The sequence below is a fragment of the Carassius carassius genome, chromosome 36 (assembly GCF_963082965.1).
Source record: "Carassius carassius chromosome 36, fCarCar2.1, whole genome shotgun sequence".
Taxonomy (NCBI): domain Eukaryota; kingdom Metazoa; phylum Chordata; class Actinopteri; order Cypriniformes; family Cyprinidae; genus Carassius; species Carassius carassius.
In genome coordinates, this window is record NC_081790.1 from 27,933,889 (window position 1) to 27,939,888 (window position 6,000).

At 38.0% G+C, this 6,000-nt stretch overlaps 1 protein-coding gene across 3 annotated transcripts in view; it reads right to left on the minus strand.

Annotated features, from left to right (window-relative positions):
• The window catches only part of LOC132117526 (AF4/FMR2 family member 4-like), a 37,680-nt gene extending 32,838 nt beyond the window's left edge, over positions 1 to 4,842 (minus strand). For all 3 annotated transcript variants that reach the window (XM_059526864.1, XM_059526865.1, XM_059526863.1), the window contains exon 1: positions 4,563 to 4,842. The gene's annotated coding sequence lies outside the window, so the exon portion shown is untranslated. The remainder of the gene's footprint in view (positions 1 to 4,562) is intronic.
• Between the last annotated feature and the right edge of the window lie 1,158 nt (positions 4,843 to 6,000).

A 6,000-nucleotide genomic window follows, 5' to 3' on the forward strand; every position in this document is an offset into this window, starting at 1 on the left:
TCTTGTTAAAAGATCAAAGAGATTCGGATTTCTCAACGCTTGACCTTTAGAACTGGTACCCAACCATCTGGAAAACTTTCCATATCATACACTCAGGAAACTTGCAGGCCTCGGGCCGAGCAGCAAGAATGGTCAAGTGTATGTAGAAAAACAGGCTTTGACTCTTTTCTGCGGTACATGAGCTCATCAAGGCCTGCTCCAGCTGCTTTCAAGGAAAGAAACACTGCAGAAGCTTTCTAAACCGTGTCAGCCACATTCTCTCTAGTCCTAAACGCAGAAGAGGAAACGGTCACAACTGAAACAGGAAGCCCTGTAGAGAGTCAAGAGCTGTAACGGTATTTACGTTTGACTCAAGAATCAAGAAAAAGATGCTCAAAGCCAATGTGGAGGATTTTAATACAACGTAAAGGACAATGGTTTTTCAGCAGCACTGGTTCAGGAAGAATTATTTTCTCCACAGATTAAAAAAAAATAATAATAATCTTTTTTAAAGAGTTAGATGCCATGAATCAGGAGACATTACAACATTACAAATCTAAATATCTAAACAGACAAAAGGTTTGAGATTGTGTTCTAGAACAGATTTAGTGAGAGGAAGAACTACAACCCCATGAAGCATTGCAAATGACAAACAAATTAAGACAGATAATTATGTATATAGAAACAAGTTTTACTTTGTCATTTTTTCATAAAAATGCATTGTATAAAATATGCATTATATATCTTTGTTTGTGTGTGATATGCTCATCAACGCTTTATTTAAAAAAAAGTTTTCTATCTTAATTTAATCATCCAGTCTTCAGTGTCACATGATCCTTCAGAAATCATTTTAATATACTGATTTATTATCAATTTTGGAAACAGTTGTGCTGCTTAAAATATCTTTGAAACCAGTTATACTTTTTTTTGGAATAAAATATTCAAATAAAACTTTGTTACAGTCTACAATACCATTGTTAAGACTCATTGTTAGAAAAAGTTCTATTTCGAATAACCGTCTCCCAAAAAAAAAAAAAAAAAAGAGAATCATGGGTAATGTAGTTTTTCACCAGGAGATCCACTGACAAACATGATTATTTGAAATTATGCAGACAAATAGCCCAGACAAAAGCTTATACCATCGATTGACAGCATCATAGCTCACAATAGGCTTCCAAAGTTAATGTTAAAAAATAAATTCCCCTACAGAAAAAATAATAAACTTTTAATTTTTACTTCCAGGAAGGAACCTGACTGTTGAGCTGTGTGGAAGGTGAGGTTGTACCATTGCATTGTGGGATACAGTAGCCAGCACAGTACATTCTGTTCACTACAGTCACGCTGAAAAACAATCTCACATAGCTATCTTGTGCATTTTAGACTTGCATTCAACGCCTTAGCAGCCACTATCAACATGAAGAATTACAAGCACCACATTTTCCAGCAAGCTTTCTTAAAATATAATCTAGCATTGAAGTGGTGTTCTTCTCTACGTCCAGAAAAGCAAGATGCTGAGCCCCTTCGGACTGAGAATACACACTGCCTAATCTCTAAACAAACACCCTATCAAGTCCACTTTGCAGGGCAGCAGAGAGAACTGGAACACACAACAAAGGCAGAAGCTAATCAGAGTATTCAGTGCATGGAGAGAATTTGCTTAGGACAGAGCACGTCTACTTTACACCACACTACACAGCCTTGTCCCTGCACTACTGACTTTAAAATGGATAATGCAATAGACTTGCCCTTAAAAGTACATGGAGCACACGCTAAACATTGTACATAAAAAAAAAAACACACGCAAATAATAAATAAGAACACTGATCAACTGTCAAGATATACTCTCAAACATATCACACCTAAACTCCTCATGTCATTTTCATCAGTTAATCCCAAATAACATGACTAACTACAACCAGTGTTGGGGAGTAACTAGTTACATGTAACGGCGTTACGTAATTTAATTACAAAATTACTGTAACTGTAATTAGTTACAGTTACTAAGAAAAAATGAGTAATTAAATTACAGTTACTTATGAAATTTTTAACGATTACAAAGGGGATTACATTTGAATATTTACACACATCCACATACAGATTTAACTGATTTATTTCCCAAATTGCACTGACTATTCTGAGACATACCGCCCTAATCATTTCCGGGATGCGGAAATACAGTCTGGTTCGTAGAATAGGCCTACAGTCATAAAAACGAAATGCCTAATGCGGATGGAATATGACACATTTTGGATGACTAAATCAAAAGTAGGTCAGTACACTTGAATCAAAACATGACATCGACTAGTGTCTGTGAATATAAAGCCCCAAAAATGCAATATGACTTGCACATTCTGCGTGTCTGTGGAAATCAGGCGCGGACTGGACACCGGGAGAACCGGGACAATTCCCGGTGGCCTGGCAGCCGATTTTGCCCCACTATTTAATATCATTATTGTATAATTGCCTGCCGAATGTAGCTACTAAAGCGATCATTTGCGAATCCGCCATTTGATAATTAATTCTCTAATAAGTCATGAATTTTTAGTTATGACTCGCGCGCTCTCCGCGCCTCCGCCAAACGGTTTGGATCAGACTCAGAGTAATTAATGCGAGAGAAAGAGAGAGAGAGAGAGAGAGAGAGAGAGAGAGAGAGAGAGAAAGAGAAAATAGAGTGGATTGCTGGAGCAGAGAAGCTGAACTACTGTTCAGGGTTTCAGGTCAGTTTCATCTGTAAAGATGCTTTTATGTCTTTGTTTTTTTATTTATTTAATTAAGCAGCAGTACGTTGCTCATCAGTCATCACTCAAAATACTATATAAAGGACATCATTATTATCTGTTGTAATATTACAGTAGTAATTTAGCTAAAAAAAATTCAGATTTTTTTTATAGGTTTAGGGGGAGCTACGACAGACAACAACACAACCCTTACGAAAATTAACATTTTAATATTTAACTATAAATCCAGGTTACTGGTTACTATTGTTTAAATGTGATAACCAAAAATGTAAAATTATTTTACCAATGTATTTATTTAAAAATAAATACAAATCCATTTGCAAAAAAAACAAGGTTATTTTACTTTTATATAGGCTAATAAAAGCATGGTAATTTTTTGTAAGGGAAAAACATGACTCGTGTACAGTATTAGGATTTTTCTATAAAGATATTGTAGTATTGTAGAGTATTGTATTGTAAAGTATAGTTTTGTTCAATCTTGAGTATTAAAGTCATGAGAGAGATGGATAACAGAGCAAAATAAAGAGACTGAAGAGAAAAATGGAAGTGAAGGTGCAGTTCAGGAGAGAACTTTTAATTATTTTGCATGTCCCCAAATTAAAGATTTAAACCTTTTTTATGTCAGGTCCATACAAAAAATAGTTTTGTCCATGAATTTGTTTGTATGAGTTTGAATTTTTCAGTCTGAATTTTTTTTCCCAGTCCGCCCCTCCTGTAAATTAATGGCAAAGACATGGTTTCATTTACTACACACAGGCCTACTGAAGCTCGCAGTGTTTTCAACTTCTGCTGCCTCAATATAGGAGTACACGAGCACATAAACATAATTTCTAGAAATGCTCTGTGTCACTTCATGTGCATTTTACTTATTTTGAGAAAACTATCATCATATACAGAGACAGCAGTTTCAAAAAAACACCAATGTTTAGGAGTTTATTACACAGAATACGTCACATGCTTTTTAGATAACTGTATTTAAGTTGATGTATATGCTTTTATTTATTATTCTTTAATTTCACAAATTTAGAAAAGTAATCAAAAAGTACTCAAAAGTAATTAGTTACATTACTTTAATAAAGTAATTGAAAAAGTTACACTACTATTACATTTTAAACAGGGTAACTTGTAATCTGTAACCTATTACATTTCCAAAGTAACCTTCCCAACACTGACTACAACCACATGTGCGAAGTATTCACAACCGAGCTGAGGTGATCTTGTTCAGATCTGCCGTTTGGACTTTGTTTACATTCTGTCAAGTCGGTGACGTCAACGCGACTTCAGCGTAACGTTCTGACGTCGTTTAAAGCACTAACGTCACAGTCCGAAATGTAACAAGATACACTTCTGGAATCAAAAGTATAATAATATAATACTAATAAACAGTAGAGCTACTGAACCGGTCAAATAAGTGCGTTCACTTGACTCTCCCATTAGCATTTAACGATGTGGAGATGGTGGTAAAACTCAACTCAAAAGTTAAATACGCTGAAATGACGTAAGAACCCATTTCTAGTAATAAACGTGCGTTCAAAAACGAACGCTAACGAACATCTGAGGGCGCTAGATAAACATGTAACGTAATGATAAGTTTGCAATCACGAACTGGCCACGATTCATTCTGATCTAAAATTGATAAAGAAATAAATAAAAGTATGTTCCTAGGAATGCTTCGTGTTGATGATTGGACAGCTCGCTAAACACTAAGCACACACACAGAGAGAGGAACAACGCTAGCTCTGCTTCGTTAACAACTTGACACAATCGATCTCCTGAATAAAGGACCAAGTGTTACTGTTTCTGATATTTTCACTTATGTAATTTCTCGATTTATGGCCCACTCACCTCTTGGCTTCTTTTAGGCCCGAAGCATTCTAGCTGTGAGAGCCTTTCTCTTTGTCTCTGTCCGCTTCACACTGATCGTCTGTCGCTTCCCAGTAAAGGTGTCAGAAACACGAGAATGCTGTAAAACACACAGCTCGTTTAGGTGAGCCACACCGCTGAGGCTCGTCTGCTGGTCATCGTGGTGTCAGACAGATTTCTCCAGCAGATCACAATCATTTTTAGGAGAGCGTCACGCATCTGACTGATTTCTCGGCGTCGTAAACTGACCTGGTCACGTGACGAGAGCGTGCTCTCAGAGAAGGGCTGCGTCTCAACTCCAGAGTGTGCACTACCTAGACAACACACTCGAGTGTCGAGTCAAGTCAAGTCACCTTTATTTATATAGCGCTTTAAACAAAATACATTGTGTCAAAGCAACTGAACAACATTCATTAGGATAACAGTGTGTCAATATGCAAAATGACAGTTAAAGGCAGTTCATCATTGAATTCAGTGATGTCATGTGATGTGACTGCAGTGACCCTCTGATCTGGATCTCGAGTGTGCACTACCTAGACGACATACCCGAGTGTGCACTACCTAGACGACATACTCGAGTGTGCACTACCTAGACGACATACCAGAGTGTGCACTACCTAGACAACATACTCGAGTGTGCACTATCTAGACGACATACTCGAGTGTGCACTATCTAGCGAACATACTCGAGTGTGCACTATCTAGACGACATACCCGAGTGTGCACTACCTAGACGACATACTCGAGTGTGCACTACCTAGACGACATACCAGAGTGAGCACTACCTAGACAACATACTCGAGTGTGCACTATCTAGACGACATACTCGAGTGTGCACTATCTAGCGAACATACTCGAGTGTGCACTATCTAGACGACATACTCGAGTGTGCACTACCTAGACGACATACTCGAGTGTGCATTACCTAGACGACATGCTTGAGTGTGCACTACCTAGACGACATACTCGAGTGTGCACTACCTAGACGACATACCAGAGTGTGCACTACCTAGACGACAAAGCAGAGTGTGCACTACCTAGACAACATACTCGAGTGTGCACTATCTAGATGACATACTCGAGTGTGCACTATCTAGACGACATACTCAAGTGTACACTACACTAGAGTGTGCATTACCTAGACGACATACTCAAGTGTGCATTACCTAGACGACATACTCAAGTGTGCATTACCTAGACAACATACTCGAGTGTACACTACCTAGATGACATACTCAAGTGTGCATTACCTACACAAAATACTCGAGTGTACACTACCTAGATGACATACTCAAGTGTACACTACACTCGAGTGTGCATTACCTAGACGACATACCCAAGTGTACACTACACTCTAGTGTGCATTACCTAGACGACATACTCAAGTGTACACTACACTCGAGTGTGCATTACCTAGACG